General features: G+C 33.5%; 1 long non-coding RNA gene across 1 annotated transcript; it reads left to right on the top strand.

The window, feature by feature from the left end:
* The first annotated feature begins 814 nt into the window (after nucleotides 1–814).
* Nucleotides 815–23837, top strand: LOC117099344. The gene is made up of 3 exons (XR_004443777.1): nucleotides 815–1028; nucleotides 4721–4787; nucleotides 23507–23837. It is a non-coding gene; the product is annotated as an uncharacterized LOC117099344 (long non-coding RNA).
* Nucleotides 23838–24392: the final 555 nt, after the last annotated feature.

Genomic DNA, 24392 nt, shown 5'->3' with positions numbered 1-24392 from the left:
AAATTATTCTCTGAGAATATCTTCAAAGCATTTTCAAATTTGTTAATCCATTAAAGTGGATTTAAAGATTGAAGGATCAGACTAGGATTGGACTTAAAAGAAAGAACGACATTTGCAAGTGGATATATGTTCCAGAAAATAAAAAAGATTGTTTATAGACAGAGAAATGAAAATGGACAGGGAAAAGTTAAAATTATTCTCAGAAAAAAAATATGTATACTTTCAGTTTATCCAAAGCATTTTATTTCAAATGAACAAATTTTCAGAAGCCATGGGCATGTATTAATAAAACCTATAAAAAGGTATTGCATATTGATCATATTTGCAAATGATTGTACTTATTTACAATCTATGTTTTACAAAAATTTCATGGACATACTTATGTAATCTTTGCTCTTTCATCACAAAAATTAACTGAGAAGAGGATGTTTATTTTTTGTAGATAGTTATGCCAATATTTTATCATTAATAAACTGTATCAATTTCATATACATAATCTCAGTTCAACTATTGATGAAATTTAGCTTGTATGACATTAGAAATATCAGAGTACTTTAGTACTTTGCGTAATTAGTTCTGTGTAAAACAAACATGCAACGGTATAAAAAGGTCCTATTTTCTCTTGAGAAAATAAGACCGTTTTCAATTAGAGGATTCTTCTCATGGTCAGTGCTTTGGTTTGGATATGGTTTGTTTGTCCTCACCAAGTCTCATGCTGAAATCTGATTCCCAGTGTTGGAGGTGGGGACTGGTGGGAGGTGTTTAGGTCAGGTGTTTAAGCAGATCTTTCATGAATAGTTTGGGTCCATTTTCACAGCAGTGAGTGAGTTCTGGATGTTAGTGGCTGTGAGAACTAATTATTGAAAAGAACCTGGTACTTCCTCCTCTCTCCTTCTTGCTTCCTCTCTCACCATGTGATCTGCACACACTACTCCCCTTCACCTTTCTTCCTCCAAGAATGGAAGTCCTCTGAAGCCCTCACCAGAAGCAGATGTTGACATCATGCTTCTTGCACAGCCTGCAAAACTGTGAGTCAAATAAACATCTTTTCTTTATAAATTATCTAGCCTCAGGTATTTTTTACAGTAACACAAGTGGAGTAAGACAGTCAGAGATCACGTGAAATTGTTGCTTTTCTGTATCATAATGTGCCACGTAATTCCATAGATTTCATTTTTAGTTGTATTAGTTTCAACTTGATAATAGAATATTTTTCATACATTAGTAGCATGAACAATTATTAGAAGGTTAAATAGCTGATCTTTCAAAGTGCCTCATCATTTGGAGGAACTATTATGGTCTTTACTTTATGAGGTTCCTCAGAAATGGTCTGAAATTCCCAGTTGCACATGGTGTTAATCAGCTCCATCACACATTCTTTATTAGTTTTTTTCTTTTTGGTGTTTCACTTCCTCCACTCTCTCATTCTACCTTCCTAGGATCACCTCCCAAATAAATGTCCTGTCTTCAAGTCCTGCCTAAGACTCTACTTTTGAGAACTCCAAATGAAAATACCTATAATCAGGAGGTATTAAAATGCACCAAATTGTATTTCTCCATCAATTGGAATAATCATATATCTATATCTATATCTATATATATATATTTGTATCTTTTGTCTACTTCTACAGTGTTTTACTGATGGATTTTCTAATATTAGACAACATATTTCTACAGAATTGCTTCCCTTCCATGTAAAATTAAATTAACTGTACTTTATAATTTATCCAAATTTTTTGATATTCTCATAAGTAAAACAAGACTTTATTGTAATGTTATAATTAACTTACTATTGTGTTATGATAGTTACAAACTATGTCAAAAATCTTTTAGGTGTAGAGAACAAAATATTAACAGCAGTTTTCAACACACGTTACTGAGACTTTGGGAGATCAAATAGAAATGTGTTAGATAATGTGCATAACATAATAACTGAATCAGCTTTGCAAATGTTATATGAATATAGATTCTATGATTAACAACAAATAAAATATTTACTTTTGAAAAAAATTTATCTCTGGACATGCACACACACAAAAAATCTAGAAATTACTAACGTGTAAAATTAGATGAATAAATGTTGGACCCAAGGAAAAGCAAAACTCAATTGACATATCATTTTAAAAGTAAGTATAATGAGAACACTAGCTATTTCAATGAATTACAATGGTGTGTGTATATATATGTATATGCGTATATATATATATATATACACACATATATATATGAACACATATAAACCATAATTTACGATTGCATTATTTCTAAACATAGTAGACCTTTTGAAGCAATGAAGGTATAAATAGAAAAAAGAAGGCAACTTCATTAATCACATATGCATTTCTGTACCTCACAATAGACGTAATAAAACACAATTAAAATGATGGGTTTTTTAGAAAATTATAATATTTTGCAACAAAAATGGTGAGATTTTGTAAATGAAATCGTGCTTTCAAATCATAAAGGGAAAAAGAAGCATTCCAATAAAAAATGCATCAACAAACCGCTTAGAATAATACTCATTTTTCTAATAACATGGAAAACTGTTAAAATTCCTTAAATGTTAAAGTTCAAAATTAATAGGCTTTACTTAAAAATTAAAGCAATTATGAAATTATATTTTTGTACTGAGTTAACAAAGATTATCTTTCACCTATTAATTTATAAACACATGTCATTAAATTACTGTTGGGCAGTAGTGATTATAATTTTGCATACAGTTTTGAGCTTCTTTTGTCAATATTAAAATAATAACAACATACATGTTTTTGCCCCAAATTTAATTTTAGGAATTTATTCTATAAAATAAGTGATGAATAAAATGTTATGTATTATTTAAGAGTGAAAATTGGAAATACATATATTTCTAATAGATTAAATTAGAATAAGTCCACAGGAAGTAATAATATGTGATTAGTTAAGCCATGTTTTATAAGCATTTTGATAATATGAAGAAATTTTTAAATGGAGAGAGAGACAGAGGGTAGAGATAAATTTTTGAAAAACTCCAATTTAATGAGACTAGAGTAAGAGACTAGAGACCTAAATCTAAATGCAAACAATGTCTTGGAACATTATGGGTAAATTTAATTTGCTTATACTTTTTAATGATTTCCTAAAATGAATATGTATAACAGGTTATACACAAAAAGTTATCATTTTAAAAGGTGACATATTGCTAAAGAGATTTTCCTTGTTGAATTTAATTTTGTTTGGTTTCTGGATTACTTTATAATTAAGGTCTTTATTTTATGTCTTCATATATCAACTAAAAAGCATGAAATATTTTGTGAAAAAATAATACTCATTTTTCTAATAACATGGACAACTGTTAAAATTCCTTAAATGTTAAAGTTCAAAATTAATAGGCTTTATATCTTAATTACCTATTTAGAATAATCAAGCTGAAACTTCTTCTTTTTAGGCAATACAGAGAGAGAAAAAATAAAACCCCATGAATATATATTAATGAGATTATTTTTTCCTGACTGAGAACACAGGGTATATTTCATAAGTCTCTTGTGCAAAGAAATTCTTTTTATTCAGGTTGTTTGATTCCTTTTTGTTCTCTCAATCATATAAACAAAATCTTCCCACCAAATAATGCCATTCCTGCCAGTTTACACTAATCAAATGAGTAGCTGATCCGTATGTTACACCACAGAGAGTTTTCTTCTTGGTTCATTTTATTTCTTACAATAGAAATGAGGATTTTGTAAGGCATTTCAATCAGCTATTTGCTTCCTTGGCTCTCATATTAGCTATTGTACATAAAGCATATTTACTGAGGAGTTATAAAGGGCACCCTGCTACATTACTGGAAAAAAAATTACACATTTTCAAACATTCCCAACAGAGAACAGAAATCAGAATAGGGATGAGTAAATAATGCTGGGTGCTTAAAAATCGATGTTTTAGAAATGACTTTTGGTTTGAATTTTTACATTCTGACTTTTTCCTAGCAGAAAACCACTTCCTTATTTATCTACTATAAATTGTCATAATGAAATAATCATTTTCATTTCAATTTGCAAGCAGATAAATCACAGAGATGATGCTTAAAGTCTGCTGACATTCCATGTCTACAAAATAATTTAGTTAATAATTAGTTAATAATTTTTTTTTTTTTTTTCTTGAGTCAGGATCACTCTGTTGCCCAGGTTGAAGTGCAGTGGTATGCTAGTGCTCACAGCTCACTGAAACCTTAAACTCCTGGGTTCAAGCAATCCTTCCCCCTCAGCTTCCTGAATAGCTAAGACTACAGATACACGTCACCAGGACTGCTAATTTTTGAATTTTTATTTTTGGGGAAGTAAGGTCTTGTTATGTTTCCCAGGCTGATCTCAAACCCCTGAACTAAAGTTATCCTCCGGTCTTGGGCTCCCAAATGCTGGCATTACAGGTTTGAGCCACTGGGCCTGGCCCTAACTGACTATTAAAATACTATATATTTTAGTATTTAGTAGTTTATATTGGCCAAAGCCAATAAAACATTTCTGTTTGTCAATTACATGTTTATGTATTCTCCATCACTTTTGGATTTGAAAATCAAATATGGTGAAATAATTTTTGATAAAATCTAAAGATAATTAATATATTAAAAGCAATGAATATGTTCCTTAATAAGTTCTAAATCTTTTGCTAAATTATGCCATTATAGTAATGAAATATATGACTAAACTATATTATATAGTAAACTATTTAATCTCTGTGTTTTTAGAAAATTCCAACCGTTTGCGTGAAAGAACGTATGAAACTTATTGCTGTGTATAAAAAATGTTGTAGAAGTAAGTTTGCATACATTAACAAATATTCTCTTTCTAAATATTCCGTTTTGCTTATCAGGAATAACAATACTTAACTGGGTAATCTTCTCTAAATTTGCTAAAGATACATTACAGCTAAATTTCTGAGCCACAGAAAATAAAGGAGCCATGGGTCTTGAATGTATACATTTTGTCTTTATGTTCATTCACTTTCATATCTTACTTCCTCTTTCAAGGCCTATTTCTAGTTTACGTTATCTTGTTTTATTTTGTTTCCTTAGAAATTTTCAAAAATGCCTTTGAAAACAAGGCCAGATATAATAGAATATTTAAATATTTTATTTTTCTGTACTGATGGGAAAATAGTGTAAACATGCAAAATGATTGCAAAAATATCATTCTAAAATATTAAATTTCAGAGTCAAGTTGAGAAAAACATACACCTATTAATCATTTTTCAACTCTTCTTTTATTTATTGACGAGTCTGGGGACAAATAAAGCTGTGTAGAAAGTCTCCTTTTTTTTTTTTTAATCTTACTCATCCACTAGAAAATAGTAGGCTAGTCAAATAATTCTAGAAATTTTATCAATGATTATCAGCTATATAAATGCAGTTTAGGGGAAAAAAAGAACACTACACCTTGGGGAGTTCTGAATAACCATGGAGGGGACAAGTAAAATATGAATATATGGAAATTAACAGAACTTTACACCAAAACGTATGCAAATTAAAGTTGAACATCTATTCCACAATCAAAACACATCAGAAGACTATATGTACGCTAACTTCTCAGAAGCTAAGTCCTGATACATATCTGGAAAATTAGATGTGATGTGTTAAGCATGGTAACATGAACTCAATTTGTTAGTTTATATACTCCCAGAAGCAGAAACTGGGAAATAATTTGCAGGCAACCAAGCAGTAGATTTGTAAAGTGCAGGGAATACTGATTGGCTTGGAGAAACTGTTACAGAAAAAGGTGGGGGTACAGCCAACAAACGCAGGGAGTGAAAAAAACCTTCACAATCTACACATCTGACAAAGGACTAATATCCAAAATCTACAACAAACTCAAACAAATAGGCAAGAAAAAAACAATCCCATCAAAAAGTGGGCTAAGGACACAAATGGACAATTCTCAAAAGAAGATATACAAATGACCAACAAACATACAAAAAATGCTCTATATCACTAATAATGAGGGAAACGCAAATCAAAACCACAATGTGATATCACCTTACTCCTGCAAGAATGGCCATAACAACAACAACAACAAAAAAATTAAATAAAATAGATGTTGGCATGGATGCGGTGATCAGGGAACACTTCTACACTGTTGGTGGGAACGTAAACTAGTACAACCACTATGAAAAACAGTGTGGAGATTTCTTTCTTTCTTTTTTTTTTTTAATTTTACTTTAAGTTCTGGAATACATATGCAGAACATGCCGGTTTGTGATGTAGGTATACATGTACCATGGTGGTTTGCTGCACCTATCAACCTGCATGCTTTAGGTATTTGTCCTAATTGAAGAATTTGCCAGTGACCCCCTGACAGGCCCCAGTGTGTGATGTTTCCCTCCCTGTGTCCATGTGTTCTCATTGTTTAACTCCCACTTATGAGTGAGAATATGCGGTGTTTGGTTTTCTGTTCCAAAAACAGTGTGAAGATTTCTTAAAGAACTAAAGGTAGAGCTACCATTTGATCCAGCAATCTCACTGTCGGGTATCCACCCAGAGGAAAAGAAGTCATTATATGAAAAAGACACAATTCGCAATTGCAAAATGTGGAACCAACTTAAATGCCCATCAATCAACAAGTGTAGATTTAAAAAACTGTGAGATATATATATATATATATATATTACACACACACACACACACACATGATAGAATATGACTCAGCCATAAAAAGGAATGAATTAATGGGATTCTCAAGAACCTGGATAAGATTTGAGACTATTATTCTAAGTGAAGTAACCCATGAATGCGAAATCAAACATTGTATGTTCTCATTCATAAGTGGGAGCTAAGCTATGAGGATGTGAAAGCGTGAGAATGACACAATGGGCTTATAAATCACCACTAAAGAACTTACTCATGTAACCAAACCACCTGTTCCCCAATAACTTGCGGAAATAAAAAAATTAATCAAAATTAAAATTAATCTCATGGGAAAATCTTAAAAATAGAATAAAACTCACATCAAAGAATTATCCCCTGTGAGAGATGAGATGCTTTGGGGTATTTAAAGAAAAATTATTATTTAAAAGTTATTGGGTGCTTTATTTAGGTAGTCTCAACTCCCCCACCATAGGCCTGCCGTTAAGTGAGCAGAGTAGATAGTCTTTCTTCTCTGTTTTTGTTTGTTTGTTGTTTTTGTTGTTTAGCAAAATAAACAACTTAGACATAGATTTGTAGATATTAAGTATCTGGAGCATATAGAAATAGTAGGATCTGACAGATATGAGAAATATGAGGAAATGGGGGAGGGAAATGAATAGCTTCTACTACAATCAACAACTAATCATAGGTTGCAATTAATATAATCATATAAACTATAAGATACTTATATTTATATACTTAAAGAGATAAAAAGAGGGCCATGAAAATGCGACAATTGAAGAGACTGTTACAATTGGAGAGGCTGTCTTTAAACGATCAAATCAAACTTCTCAATTCAGAGATACTAGGGAATCTGAAGCAAGTAAAAATCCCATACCTAGCTAATTCCAGCACTTTGGGAGGCTGAGGCGGGCAGATCATGAGGTCAGGAGTTGGAGTCCAGCCTGACTAATGTGGTGAAACCTCCTCTCTACTACAAATACAAAAATTAACCAGGCATTGTGGCACATGTCTGTAATCCCAGCTACTCAGGAGGCTGAGGCAGGAGAATTGCTTGAACCAGGGAGGTGGAAGGTGCAGGGAGCCGAGAGCACACCACTGCACTCCAGACTGGGCAAAAGAGTGAGACTCTATCTCAAAAAAACAAAACAAAACAAAACAAAAACAAACAAACAAAAACCCATACCTAGAAACAAAAGAAGCTAAATAAAAAGGAAATATTAGTTATTAATGAATGACAACTTGACAACTTCTCAATAAGATCAACTGACTCTAGATTAAAATTAAATCATGTTTTCAACATGAGAGGACAAAAGTCCACAAAACTCAGTTTAGAATTGCACACTCAGTGAACTGATCTGTCAGGGACAAAAATATAAAATAATGAAAATTCCAGAAAATGCTATATGAATTTACCATCAAAAATCTCTCATAATACTAAAAGAACTTTGGAAAGCCTCATTTCACGAAGAGAGTCAGTTGGAAAGTAAGTGCACAGTCACAATAGAAGAAAAAATGAATGAAACAGAAAAATATTTTAAGAAATATGAGTAAAATAATCCCAAGGGAAATTAGAAAATACTTCTGACTGCATGACAATAAAAAACAAATAAATCATAATTTGGGGGACTTAGTTACATCAAGTTTTATAGGAAAATTAATCACCTTAACACCTTAATAAAAATTTAGAATTTCAAGTCAATGTTTTAAGCTTCCATAATAAGATGCCAAAAAAGAATAAATTAATGAAAAGAATTTAATTAAACTGCAAAAGAAACAACCCCCAAATAACAAATATGAATATTTGAGTGAAAATCAATGAAACTGAAAACACATAAACAATAGAGAAAAGTAAAAAGTCCTTTAAAAAGAATAATACATTCAATAAATTCATAGCTTTACTATCAAAGAATAAAATGAATATCATTACAACCCTTAGATATTAAAAGAAAAATCATAGAATAACATACTAAGAACATCTTTATGACAATACATTTAATAAGTGATGAAATGATGTTTTGAAAAATCCAACTTATAAAAAATAAGGAAAAATTATTTTTCTTACATCTCATAAATGAATTAAATTTGTGATTAATTACATTTTAACAGAAAAAGCTCTGGGGCCAGTTGACTTCACTGGTTATATCTGTCAACCTTACAAAGAAAGAATATTAACTTTGCCAAATCACCTTTATAAAATAGAGAAGAAAGGGTCTGTTTTCCCAAGTCAGTTTTCAAGGCTAGCAAAATAACCTTAATAAAAAAAGTTGAAAAGATAGAACAAAATAGAAAATTACAGACCTGTATTTATTATTAAGATAGATGTAAAACTTTTAACAAAGTGTTAACATATACAGAAATTTATCATGACCAAGTTTGGTTTATCCCAGAAACATAAAGTTATACGTTTGAAAGTCAATCCATAATAATAGAACACAATAATAGAAAACAAGGTAAAATAACATAATCATCTCAGTAAAAAAAAAAAAAAATCAACTTGATAAAATGTAACATCCATTCATTTTAAAATAACTAAAAGTCATAGCAAGCTAGGATATAGAAGAAAAGTTTTTCAGTCTTATAAAAACATTCATAGACAAGTACAGCTTGCATTATGCTACTAGTGAAATACTGAACATTATACCAAAAAGATTGGGAACAAGGAAAGGGTATATATTCTCATCACTTACTGTTTTACTGGAAGTTTTTGGCAGACCTATAATGCAAAGAAAATAAATACTATTATAATTGCTTAAAGTAAGGAGAAAAATCTATTTGCAGAAGATGTGACTTTTTATTAAAAAATTATTGACACTATTAAAAATGACATTAGAATAATTTAACAAGTTTGCAATATACAAGATCAATAAGAAAAAATTAATTGTATTTCTATATACTAGCCTAACATTATTTAAATATAAAATTAAAATACCTCTACAGTAAAACTTAAACCTAGCATTGAAAAATTTTAAAAGGGCTAAATAGACAGATTTTCATAGTTTAGGGGTCTCCAAATGTGGAAGATAGCAATTTTCCTCAAATTGACCTTCCCATTCAACACCACTCAAATAAATGCAAGTTGGCTTTTATTTTTGGTAGAAATTAAAAAGTCAATTTTAAAATTTATATGGAAAGACAAAAGGTGTAGTGCAGCCTAAACAACCTTAAAGAATAACAAAGGGTTGTGGGGAGCAAGATGGCGGAATAGGAAGAGCTCCAGTCTCCAACTCCCAGCGCGAGCGACACAGAAGACGGGTGATTTCTGCATTTTCAACTGAGAAGTGCAGCCCATCGCCAGCAACGGATCAAAGCTGGTCAGAGAATGACTTTGACGAGATGAGAGAAGAAGGCTTCAGTCCATCAAACCTCTCAGAGCTAAAGGAGGAATTACGTACCCAGCGCAAAGAAACTAAAAATCTTGAAAAAAAAGTGGAAGAATTGACAGCTAGACTAATTAATGCAGAGAAGATCATAAACGAAATGACAGAGATGAAAACCATGACACGAGAAATACGTGACAAATGCACAAGCTTCAGTAACCGACTCGATCAACTGGAAGAAAGAGTATCAGCGATTGAGGATCAAATGAATGAAATGAAGCGAGAAGAGAAACCAAAAGAAAAAAGAAGAAAAAGAAATGAACAAAGCCTGCAAGAAGTATGGGATTATGTAAAAAGACCAAATCTACGTCTGATTGGGGTGCCTGAAAGTGAGGGGGAAAATGGAACCAACTTGGAAAACACTCTTCAGGATATCATCCAGGAGAACTTCCCCAAACTAGTAGGGCAGGCCAACATTCAAATTCAGGAAATACAGAGAACGCCACAAAGATACTCCTCCAGAAGAGCAACTCCAAGACACATAATTGCCAGATTCACCAAAGTTGAAATGAAGGAAAAAATCTTAAGGGCAGCCAGAGAGAAAGGTCGGGTTACCCACAAAGGGAAGCCCATCAGACTAACAGCAGACCTCTCGGCAGAAACTCTACAAGCCAGAAGAGAGTGGGGGCCAATATTCAACATTCTTAAAGAAAAGAATTTTCAACCCAGAATTTCATATCCAGCCAAACTAAGCTTCATCAGTGAAGGAGAAATAAAATCCTTTACAGATAAGCAAATGCTTAGAGATTTTGTCACCACCAGGCCTGCCTTACAAGAGACCCTGAAGGAAGCCCTAAACATGGAAAGGAACAACCGGTACCAGCCATTGCAAAAACATGCCAAAATGTAAAGACCATCGAGGCTAGGAAGAAACTGCATCAACTAACGAGCAAAACAACCAGTTAATATCATAATGACAGGATCAAGTTCACACATAACAATATTAACCTTAATGTCAATGGACTAAATGCTCCAATTAAAAGACACAGACTGGCAAACTGGATAAAGAGTCAAGACCCATCAGTCTGATGTATTCACGAGACCCATCTCACATGCAGAGACATACATAGGCTCAAAATAAAGGGATGGAGGAAGATCTACCAAGCAAATGGAGAACAAAAAAAAGCAGGGGTTGCAATCCTAGTCTCTGATAAAACAGACTTTAAACCATCAAAGATCAAAAGAGACAAGCCCATTACATAATGGTAAAGGGATCAATTCAACAGGAAGAGCTAACTCTCCTAAATATATATGCACCCAATACAGGAGCACCCAGATTCATAAAGCAAGTCCTTAGAGACCTACAAAGAGACTTAGACTCCCATACAATAATAATGGGAGACTTCAACACTCCACTGTCAACATTAGACAGATCAACGAGACAGAAAGTTAACAAGGATATCCAGGAATTGAACTCATCTCTGCACCAAGCGGACCTAATAGACATCTATAGAACTCTCCACCCCAAATCAACAGAATATACATTCTTCTCAGCACCACATCGCACCTATTCCAAAATTGACCACATAAGTGGAAGTAAAGCACTCCTCAGCAAATGTACAAGAACAGAAATTATAACAAACTGTCTCTCAGACCACAGTGCAATCAAACTAGAACTCAGGACTAAGAAACTCAATCAAAACCGCTCAACTCCATGGAAACTGAACAACCTGCTCCTGAATGACTACTGGGTACATAACGAAATGAAAGCAGAAATAAAGATGTTCTTTGAAACCAATGAGAACAAAGATACAACATACCAGAATCTCTGGGACACATTTAAAGCAGTGTGTAGAGGGAAATTTATAGCACTAAATGCTCACAAGAGAAAGCAGGAGAGATCTAAAATTGACACTCTAACATCACAATTAAAAGAACTAGAGAAGCTAGAGCAAACACATTCAAAAGCTAGCAGAAGGCAAGAAATAACTAAGATCAGAGCAGAACTGAAGGAGATAGAGACACAAAAAACCCTCCAAAAAAATCAATGAATCCAGGAGTTGGTTTTTTGAAAAGATCAACAAAATTGACAGACCGCTAGCAAGACTAATAAAGAAGAAAAGAGAGAGGAATCAAATAGACGCAATAAAAAATGATAAAGGGGATATCACCACCCACCCCACAGAAATACAAACAACCATCAGAGAATACTATAAATGCCTCTACGCAAATCAACTAGAAAATCTAGAAGAAATGGATAATTTCCTGGACACTTACACTCTCCCAAGACTAAACCAGGAAGAAGTTGAATCCCTGAATAGACCAATAGCAGGCTCTGAAATTGAGGCAACAATTAATAGCCTACCCACCAAAAAAAGTCCAGGACCAGATGGATTCACAGCTGAATTCTACCAGAGGTACAAGGAGGAGCTGGTACCATTCCTTCTGAAACTATTTCAATCAATAGAAAAAGAGGGAATCCTCCCTAACTCTTTTTATGAGGCCAACATCATCCTGATACCAAAGCCTGGCAGAGATACAACAAAAAAAGAGAATTTTAGACCAATATCCCTGATGAACATCGATGCAAAAATCCTCAATAAAATACTGGCAAACCGGATTCAGCAGCACATCAAAAAGCTTATCCACCATGATCAAGTGGGCTTCATCCCTGGGATGCAAGGCTGGTTCAACATTCGCAAATCAATAAACGTAATCCAGCATATAAACAGAACCAAAGACAAGAACCACATGATTATCTCAATAGATGCAGAAAAGGCTTTTGACAAAATTCAACAGCCCTTTATGCTAAAAACGCTCAATAAATTTGGTATTGATGGAACGTACCTCAAAATAATAAGAGCTATTTATGACAAACCCACAGCTAATATCATACTGAATGGGCAAAAACTGGAAAAATTCCCTTTGAAAACTGGCACAAGACAGGGATGCCCTCTCTCACCACTCCTATTCAACATCGTGTTGGAAGTTCTGGCTAGGGCAATCAGGCAAGAGAAAGAAATCAAGGGTATCCAGTTAGGAAAAGAAGAAGTCAAATTGTCCCTGTTTGCAGATGACATGATTGTATATTTAGAAAACCCCATTGTCTCAGCCCAAAATCTCCTTAAGCTGATAAGCAACTTCAGCAAAGTCTCAGGACACAAAATTAATGTGCAAAAATCACAAGCATTCTTATACACCAGTAACAGACAAGCAGAGAGCCAAATCAGGAATCAACTTCCATTCACAATTGCTTCAAAGAGAGTAAAATACCTAGGAATCCAGCTTACAAGGGATGTAAAGGACCTCTTCAAGGAGAACTACAAACCACTGCTCAGTGAAATCAAAGAGGACACAAACAAATGGAAGAATATACCATGCTCATGGATAGGAAGAAGCAATATCGTGAAAATGGCCATACTGCCCAAGGTGATTTATAGATTCAATGCCATCCCCATCAAGCTACCAATGACTTTCTTCACAGAATTGGAAAAAACGGCTTTAAAGTTCATATGGAACCAAAAAAGAGCCCGCATTGCCAAGACAATCCGAAGTCAAAAGGACAAAGCTGGAGGCGTCACGCTACCTGACTTCAAACTATACTACAAGGCTACAGTAACCAAAACAGCATGGTACTGGTACCACAACAGAGATATAGACCAATGGAACAGAACAGAGTCCTCAGAAATAATACCACACATCTACAGCCATCTGATCTTTGACAAACCTGAGAGAAACAAGAAATGGGGAAAGGATTCCCTATTTAATAAATGGTGCTGGGAAAATTGGCTAGCCATAAGTAGAAAGCTGAAACTGGATCCTTTCCTTACCCCTTATACGAAAATTAATTCAAGATGGATTAGAGACTTAAATGTTAGACCTAATACCATAAAAACCCTAGAAGAAAATCTAGGTAGTACCATTCAGGACATAGGCATGGGCAAGGACTTCATGTCTAAAACACCAAAAGCAACGGCAGCAAAAGCAAAAATTGACACATGGGATCTAATTAAACTAAAGAGCTAAAGAAACTACCATCAGAGTGAACAGGCAACCTACAGAATGGGAAAAAATTTTTGCAACCTACTCATCTGACAAAGGGCTAATATCCAGAATCTACAAAGAACTCAAACAAATATACAAGAAAAAAACAAACAACCCCATCAAAAAGTGGGGAAAGGATATGAACAGACATTTCTCAAAAGAAGACATCCATACAGCCAACAGACACATGAAAAAATGCTCATCATCACTGGCCATCAGAGAAATGCAAATCAAAACCACAATGAGATACCATCTCACACCAGTTAGAATGGCAATCATTAAGAAGTCAGGAAACAACAGGTGTTGGAGAGGATGTGGAGAAATAGGAACACTTTTACACTGTTGGTGGGATTGTAAAGTAGTTCAACCATTATGGAAAACAGTATGGCGATTCCTCAAGGATCTAGAACTAGATGTACCATATGACCCAGCCATCCCACTACTGGGTATATACCCAAAGGATTATAAATTACTCTACTACAAAGACACATGCACACGCATGTTTATTGCGGCACTATTCACAATAGCAAAGACTTGGAATCAACCCAAATGTCCATCTGTGACAGACTGGATTCAGAAAATGTGGCACATATACACCATGGAATACTATGCAGCCATCAAAAAGGATGAGTTTGCGTCCTTTGTAGGGACATGGATGCAGCTGGAAACCATCATTCTTAGCAAACTATCACAAGAAGAGAAAACCAAACACCGCATGTTCTCACTCATAGGTGGGAACTGAACAATGAGATCACTTGGACTCGGGAAGGGGAACATCACACACTGGGGCCTATCAGGGGGAGGGGGGAGGAGGGAGGGATTGCATTGGGGAGTTATACATGATATAAACGTCATGCACATGTATCCTAGAACTTAAAGTATAACAATAATAAAAAAAAAAAAAAAAACAAAGTTGGAAGATTATTTAGACTTCTTGACTTGAATACTGTCTGTAAAGCTACAGTAACCAAAGCATTATGGTTTTGGCATAAGGACAGAAAAAATGATCAATAGAATACATAGAAAGTCCTGATATAGAATGACAGGTATGTTATCAATAAATGTACACAGAATTTCCAGGGTAGTTAAATAGAAACAGAAAAGCTTTTTAAAAGCAAGTATGTTGGATTATTAGGATATTCATAAAAGATAGGAAAACCACTCAAATCCTACTGTATTTCATAAAGAAAAGTTAATTTGAAATGGTTCCTAATCCTTTTTTTTTTTTTTGAGACAGAGTCTTGCTCTGTTTCCCAGGCTGGAGTGCAATGGCGTGATCAAAGTTTCCAGAGGTTCTCCTGCCTCAGCCTCCTGGGTAGCTGGGATTACAGACACATGCCACCATGCCCGACTAATTTTTGTATTTTTAGTAGAGATGGAGTTTGGTCATGTTGGCCAGGCTGGTCTCAAACTCTTAACCTCAGGTGATCTGCCCACCTCGGCCTCCCAAAGTACTGGGATTACAGGTGTGAGCCACTGTGCCTGTCCGAAATGGTTCCTAGCCTTAACTACAAAAGTTAACACTATAAACATTTTGAAAAAAAAGCAGAACATCTTTTAAACATGGAATAGGCAATTACTTTTTAGACAGGACATGGAAAACACTAAATGTAAGAAGAAAAGAGAGATAAATCAGAAATCATTAAAATTAATACTTTGTGTTAATATGAATGACTTAAAAATCAAAAGGCAAGCCATATATTGGAAGAGAATTTTGTAACACCTATATTTGACAAAAGACCTGTATCCAGAGTATTAATGCTTATAACCCAATAGAAAGTAAAGAAATAATCAGACAAAAAACTTCAAAGACGGATTTACAAAGGAAGATATACGTGGCAAGCAACTGCATGAAAAAGTGCTCGCTACCATTAGTAATGAGGGAAATATCAATTACAATGATAGCGAAATACCATTACATATTCCCTACTACAATGGCTAAAATTAAGACATCTGACAACACTAAATACTTGTGAAAATGTACAGAGCAGAAATTTTATTTACTGCTGGTGAGATTTTAATATCATCCTTTCAAAACAACTTGGCAGTTTCTTATAACATTAAATATTTGTTTACCCATCAAAAGGAAAACTTGTGTCAAAAAAAGCCCTTGTAAAAATTGTTCATAGCAGCTTATGCATAATGGTCCAAATACGGAAGCAACTCAAATGTCCATCAAGGGGTGAATAGATAAATAAACTGTGGTTTATTAACACAGTCAGCTATAAAAATGAACATATTATTAGTATAAAAACATGAATGAAATTCAAAACCAAACATGTTACAAAGCCAGATAGAGAAGTTTATTTACTCTATAATCTATTTATATGAAATTCTTAAAACAGAAAAATATTTCAGCTATCACTGTGATGGAAATCAGAATTGTGATTGCCTTAATGCTGAAGAATTAACTAGAAAGGGGTATAAAGGAACTTTCTGGGAATCATGGAAATGCTGTATGTCTTGATTGGGTTGTTAGTTTCATGGGATTATACACTTTCAAAGGTCATCAAATTGTACTCAAAATCTGACGATTAATAGTATATAAATTGCTTCAGTTAACTTTTTTTATAAGCAATTACTATAACATGTTTAGTAAACCTTCCACTTAATGTAATGAGGAGCATGAACTCACACCCCTTTATGTACAAAAAGAAATAAGTAGACTAAACACACCAATTAAAAGTACTGTTTCTCAGTGTTTTTTTAAAAATCCAGATATATGTGAAGTACAAGACAGTCACCAAAACCAAGAGTCAGAAAGCTGAAAGAAAAAGATATGACAGGTAAATAAAAACACAAAAATGGGCGAAGTTATGTTAATAACTGAAAAATAGAATTTCAGACAAAAAGTATTAGTGAAGATTCAGAATCTCCACATATTGATGAAAATGTCAAATTGCCAGGGAGACCAAAAATTCTAAACATGTATGATTCTAAGTAATCATATAAAGTAAAACATTTACAGGACATTACAATGTGTCAAAAACTGTCATAATAAAAAAAAAATATACCTCATGTATTTATAGATAAATAATGTAGACAATGAAAACAATAGGACTCGTGAATAAATTGGACACACCCTGATAATCCAGGAAAATCCATCCCCCATCTTAAGATCCTTAACCTTAAGCACATCTGCAAATTATATTTGTTATTTCTTTTAAGTTTTATTTTTTAAATTGCTACATGATTGTACATATTGATGGTGTTCCATGTGATGTTTTCCTACATGTATACATTGTATGATTAAATCAGGGTAATTAGCAAATCTATCACCTCAAACATTTATCATTTCCTTGTGTTGACAACATTCCAAATCCTCTCTTCTAGCTATTATGAACTACTGACATGGTTTGGCTCTGTGTCATCTTGAATTGTACTCCCATAATTGAATTGGGGGTATTCTCATACTTGAACTGTACTCCCATCTTGAATTGTACTCCCATAATTCCCACATGTTGTGGGAGGGACCCCGTGTGAGATAATTTGAATCTTGGGTGTGGCCCCCCCATATTGTTCTCGTGGTAGTAAGTGTCACGAGATTTGATGGTTTTGCGTCTTCCTCATTTTCTCTTGCCACTGCCATGTAAGCAGTGCCTTTCACTTCCCGCCAGGATTCTGAGACCTCCCTAGCCATGTGGAACTGTAAGTCCAATTAAACCTCTTTTTCTTTCCAGTCTTGGGTATGTCTTTATCAGCAATGTGAAAACGGACTAATACAGACACCCTATGGTGCAATAGAAAATTGGAACGTATTCTTTCTAACTGTAATTTTACACCCATTGACCAAACTCTCACTTTCCCCATCTCCTTTCTACTCCCCAAAATAAGTCTTTTGTTATTGATTCAATCATTTGTTTATATCAGTATGGGCTCATGCATGTTTATTTTTACTTTGAGTTATAATCCAATACTTCTTTATTTATTTTGTTGCTTAAATGATTTGAACTTGCACAAAAATTTCAAAATGTAATTTCATTTTTTGTTTATGATTAATCTATGTTTGTACAAACATATTTCTAGTCATTTATCGAAACTTCTGTCCTTTCACCAAGGGCTGGATAGCTTCACATTTTGGTGAGGTGGGGATAGTTATATTACCCACCTCACAAATTGTAAGGATTAAAGGAATTAATATGCAAACAGTTTAAATCAGGGATTTGGCAGTGACTGCATGTTACATGTCAGTTGCTTTTATTAGTTTGTCTATTGAGATATTGGGCCTCAAAGCAGCAGGCTGTCTCTCCATCTCTCATCTAACATCTGGAACTCTCAGAGGCTTGTTCGTCAATTAAAGGCAAGTAAATAAGTATATAAATTATATATATGTCAAAAAATTATTAGAAGAAATATGTTACTAACATTAATGCTTTTTGGGGGCAATTTTTGGCTAGAGGATCCTAGCAATAGTTATCAGAAAACAAGGGTTTCTCAGAACACAGTTTTTTTGGGAAATGTGTTTGGTAAATGCTACTCCAGTAGTTATGATACATGCAAATGATTAGCTTCCAAAAGTTTCACCATGCACCATAAAAAGATAAATAAAGATATAGGCCTTATTCCTTTTTTCCTGTCTATAGGAATTGTTTCTTTTGGGACACACAGGACTTGTCATTCAGTTGCATCTGGAAAGAGCCCAATTCTAAACATAACTTGAATTTTGCTTTGAATATAATAGGGCCATTTAATTTACATTTTTTCATGCCTGTGTTTCCCAGAACATTAGGTTTCTATTCATTCAAGTAGAATAATTTTTCATATCGACCATAGCAGAAAACAAGTGTCACTTCTTTTTCAGTTTGCATTACCTGACTCTAATCTCTCTTCAGCACAACCCTCAAGCATTCTCAGCCATAGAGGAGAGTAAATTGAAAACTCATAGAATAATTTTAAATATGTGCACAGCTGCACTGAAAACCAATTCTAAAAAGGGGCCTCCCTGCATTTTCTTCTCCCTTTCATAAGGTTTGACAATAAAATAATGCCTTTCAGTGACAAAGGGGCTCAAGCTTTCAGTGAGCAGAGCTCTCTATTCGGCCCAAACACAGACACCAGGATGACTGACTAGGGCTTCTGCCTCTCCTCTGACTCCCAGTGTCCAGCACATACAGAGGAAGGTCCTCTGTACCTTGTCGGCTGTCTGGGTATTTCAAATAAACCAGCAATTTCTCAGCACCTCTAGGACACCTCGGGGGACCACACTTTGATCTCTACATTAAAATTATTGGTAAAAAAAAAAAAGATACTACTAATATTTTTTCCTTTATTATTCTGTAAAAATCATCTTATGAAAATTAGCAAAAACCAGGCATCATCTCATGTAGAGTTTCTACCTATTATTTTGATTAGGCTTCATCTTCACTGCTTCTTATTAAGAATTTCCCCACATATATATGCCAGAAAATGTTTAAAAAAACATATCTGTGACTCAATTCATTCTAATATCTATGGTCGTATATGGCAAATATTAGGGAAAGAAATCTTTAGAATATTAGATGAGTAACTCAAGTAATGTTTGGAAAGGTTATAAGGGTATATATAATGTCTTACAAGGCATATTGACATTTACTTATTGTGGTGTCAGAGAAAAACACCTTAAGTTGCACGTTGAATAAATTAACCACATTTATTCCTGACAACTTGAGAAGCAGAAAATGTGTGGAAGTGTGCTCTGTGTGAGATGGGAGCATTGTTAACAACATGAAAGATTAAACAATGTAATGCAAGTTTTTTTTCAGAAACTCTCAATTATTTTTGAAAGAAAAACATCATGTATAACAATGTATAATCTAAAGCATTATTAAACACGATAGATATGTTTTACTCTTTTCTTCTATATAAACACATGTGCATACAATATACAGCAATTTCTTGACTCTAGGACATAATCTACCTTGTATTTTACCTAATACATTGAGAACTGTAACTAATAATAAACCAGTGATCAAGAGTGAAAATGAATGATTTCAAAATATGGCTTAATGGATTCACGTATCAGTGTTTCTCTTTATTAATTACATAGGAAGGCTGCACTTTAAGCTTTGAGTGTTATGCTGGTATGAATCAGAAGGCTAACATTACTTTTTGAAAAACATAATTTTACCATATCAGTTGTATATATTTACCTTATGTCATGTGTTTGTGTCCCCCAAAATGGTATGTTGAACTCCTAAAAATCCTCATGCCTATTAATAAACTATTTGGAAATAGGACATTTGTAGATGTAATCAAGTTAAGATGAGGTCATACTGGATTAGTGTGAGCCTTCAATCCAATCACTGGTGTCCTTAAATAAGGAGACACAGACACAGAAACACAAGGAGAAAGGTGTATGAATACAGAGATTAGGGTGATGTGTCTAAAAGCCAAGGAAGGCCAAGGATTGCTGACAATTACTAGAAGGTACGAAAGAGGCATGGAACAGATTCTCTCTCAAAGATGACACTTTTATTTTGGACTGCTAGCTTCCAGAACTGAGAGAGAATAGATTTCTATTATTTTCAGCTACAGTTTATGGTTCTTTGTTGTGAAAATCCTGGAAAACAAAACTACAGAAACAAAAACTATAAAATATTATTTTTTAAAATTAAAATTACCTAAAATTACAAAATCCAGAGCTAGTGAGAGCATTTACCTGTCCAGATTGTATTTTGTTAAAATGTTTCTTTGGCTTTATACATGTGTTTCTATGTTTTTTTGGTTCTTTATATGTTTACCTATTTATCACATTTGTGGTAGTCAAGTCTATTAATAATTTCCTTTTTGATATATCATTTTGGTATCATAATAAAGGAAATTCCCCATTATAAAAATAGAATTTACTTAAACACTTTTAATATTACATCTCAATCTCTCATTCCCCCCTTTCCTGCTCCCCTTTCTTCCTTCCTTTATTGCAAAGTGAGAAGCAGAGCTTCATGTTTTTAACAGCCAGCAAAACGTCTCAGCATTACATATAATCTGTTATCTTTCCTAAAATGATTTAAACTATCACCTTTATTGTATATATTACATCCGTGAACCAAAAATAAACTTATAAGCCTCTCAACCAACTGAATGGACCCCTCCTATCCACCAAGGGCGTTCTAAAGTAAACTTGAAATACTAGTTCAGGCTATAGTGAAAATGGGTAGTTGGACATGCCTTATTATACCTTCCTCCCTTTGGAATTCAGGCACAGTTGATCAGTTTTAACATTAAAACAGGCACCTTAAGACTGACAGAACAGACTTTTTAAGTCTGATAAGAAGTATTTATTATCTCTTCTCTCTGAAGCCTACTTCAGAGAGAGGTGTCCTCTGCATAATAAGAACTTCAGTATCCACAACCCCTTATCTCAACCTAGACACGCCTTTCTGTTGATCCAGGTCTTTAGACTTTCACAGTCCAATTACCAATCAGAAAATATTTGAACCCACCTATGACCTGGACACACCCGCTCACCCACACCTCACCACCCACTTTGAGAGTTGTCCTGCCTTTCTGGACTGACCAATGTATATCTTACTTGCATTGATTGATGTCTTATGTTCCCCTAAAATGTATAAAACCAAACTGTAGCCTGACCACCTTGGGCACATGCTGTCAAGACCTCCTAAGATTGTGGCACAGGAATGTGCTTAACCTTGGCAAAATAAAGTTCTAAATTGATAAAGAGTTGTCTTAGATAGTTTTTAGTTTACACACCTTATATGCCATAAACTTACATTTGTGCTTTCTATTCTGGTTCATTGATCTTCCTGTTATTTAAAAACATCATGTAGTTTTAAATATAAGTATATAATATTTTCAAAGAGGCTTTAATTTACACCTTATTATGTCTTTTTTGGTCCAGATTTTCTCAATTCTTAAGTATATTATCCCAAATAAAATTTAGAACTATTTCTCGAGTCATTTTATTTAATTTTTATCTTATTGCTTATATTATTAGAAAAATAAAAATATTACACCAATTATTATAAGATTTTAGCATATGTGTTTTAAGTTAGGCATAATTACGTGAAAAATATAAAAATTCATGTTAAAATAATAATTCCTCAGCAAGAAAAATTTCACAGGGCAAAAAGTTGTATTCCTATAATCATATATAAATTAATTTCAATCTTACCATTTAGTTAATAAAATCATATCAAAATGCTGTTTCTCTAAATATTTACACCATCTATCCTCATCTCTTCCTAACACACATCAGCACAATTTTGCATCCTTACACAAGTAAGCCATAGTCATGACCAAGTATGTTTTTCTCAAAATTTTTATCATACTTAGCAGTCATAAGTTTTGTAAAAGTGTAATAATTGTTCACTCTTTTTTTAAATCTTGCTTTTCTAAGTTGGGTAAGAATTCTCTTTAGTTTTAACTGTACTTTCATCATCACATATGCTCTATTTGCAGTTTTTCCAAATTTCCCTATTGTCCTTCACTTTGTTTCTATACTTGGAACAATGCAGCACTAAACATGATTTCATTTAAATACTTTGTACTTAGTAAATTTACAAAATGGATTGGTTGGTCTTTACTTTTTAAAATATATTTTGTTTTTTGAGATATTTCAATGCAGTTATAATTTACATCTATACGATTACTCTTGAATTTGAGTATCTCTTCATTTTTCATTGGCCTTTTGAAAATATTCCTTTTAGTAACATCAATTCATGTGTGCCATTTTTAAGTAAACATTTTATTTTGCATTAAATGTAGATTCACATGCAGAACTATCTCATGTATTTACCTAGTGTCCTCCAGTGGTGGGAAGGGGGATTCAAAACGTTATGCCATTTTTTATTACATTAATTTTTGTTGTTAATCTCTAAGAAGTAATTTGGACAGCGTAGAAATTAATTTTTGTCTTTCTACTGTGATACTTTTTGGTTCTGTTAATTGTTCATTGACAGAATTTATGATATCTTTTCCTGTAGACATCTTTCTTTCAATAGCTTTACAATTTTATTCTCGATTAGAGAAGACTTTTCTATACTCAATTAATATTTTGCTTTCTAGATTTACTTGCAGGAACTTAATTTCTTTGTGAAATTATTAACTATTTCACCTGTCTAGATTTTAATTTTGAATATAGTAAAGTTGGGGATACCTATGTTCCCTTCATGTTGCATATGTTGTTTCTAGTAATATTTACAGTAGTGTACATCCTTTTCCACTGCATCAATGTTTTTATATTCATATATTAACTTGTCATATTTAGGAATTTAATTATGGTTTTCCCATTGTGTTCCATTAGTTTCTATGTATTTCTATACCACTACTAAATTATTTTGATTATAGTGTCTGCTTCCTATATTTTAATATGTTTGTGAGAAAATGCTCTGCTAAAATTTTTTAGGGTATTATCACTGATTCTCATTTGATTACTGTTGCAGATACTTCTGCTACACTCAATGACTTCCCTCACTCTAATTTAAGCAGCATCTACATTGGATGCTTCCTTTAGAGCTCAGACTTCCTGTCACTGTCAGCTCCCTGGACAAAGTCAATGTCTCATCCAGCATCTTTTCACTTTCAACTTCAGGACGTTTTCAAGACTGGTATCTGTTTGGCCCGAGTAGAAGTGCAGCCGTTAATGAATATACCCTGGAGCTATGCTCAAAGAACACTGGAAGAAAGCTGGCGGCCATCCAGAACCTGATAGACAGTTCCTGGGAGACATTCTTTGCACTTCTCAGGTAGTCCAGCGAATTGAGCGTCTAGTGCCTATAAACAGAAACCATGATCATGCATCTCTTACAGGTGCTATTTACTGCTCTCATTTGCCCAAGCCCTTCACTCTTGGCATCTGAGATCATCTCCTAAATAAACCATTTGCCCTCAAATCTTTATTTAGTATTTTTGCTCAAGTGAATACAAACCAAAATAATTTTGAAGATTAGTTAATTCTTTGAATACGTCTTTTACGAATTCATTAAGATTACATTAAATGCCTATATTAATCTTGAAAGAACTGATAATTTTATAATGATATCCAAGTACTTGCTATATATAATTTTACATTTGTTTAGGTGGTGTTTTATGTCTGCTAATGGATTTATTATTTTGTTTCAGATAGATATTGTGCCTTTTCTAGGTATTATTTCTTAAGTATTTTCAAATATTTATTGTTTTAATTTCACAGTTACCAATGGAATATTTTTATTCATTTTACTCTTAGTTGGACTAAAATAACAAATTTTCTTCACTCAAACAACCCTAAAAACTTTGCATATAAATTCAAAGTCTTTCCCTTTCTTCCTTTCTCTCTTCCTCCCTCCCTTTTTCCTTCCTTCATTATTTTTCCTTCCTTTTTCTTCTTTCTTTAATAGAGTCTTAGCGATATTTCAAGTTTTCACCTTTTCATTCAGAAAAACAAGGTGATTTTATCTCTTCTAAAATGTATGCAAGTCACTTCATTTTCATTTCTT

The sequence above is a fragment of the Trachypithecus francoisi genome, unplaced genomic scaffold (genome assembly GCF_009764315.1).
Source record: "Trachypithecus francoisi isolate TF-2019V2 unplaced genomic scaffold, Tfra_2.0 Lachesis_group16, whole genome shotgun sequence".
Classification (NCBI taxonomy): domain Eukaryota; kingdom Metazoa; phylum Chordata; class Mammalia; order Primates; family Cercopithecidae; genus Trachypithecus; species Trachypithecus francoisi.
Note: the sequence above shows the minus strand (reverse complement) of the source record. Positions and strands in the feature narration are given on the sequence as shown.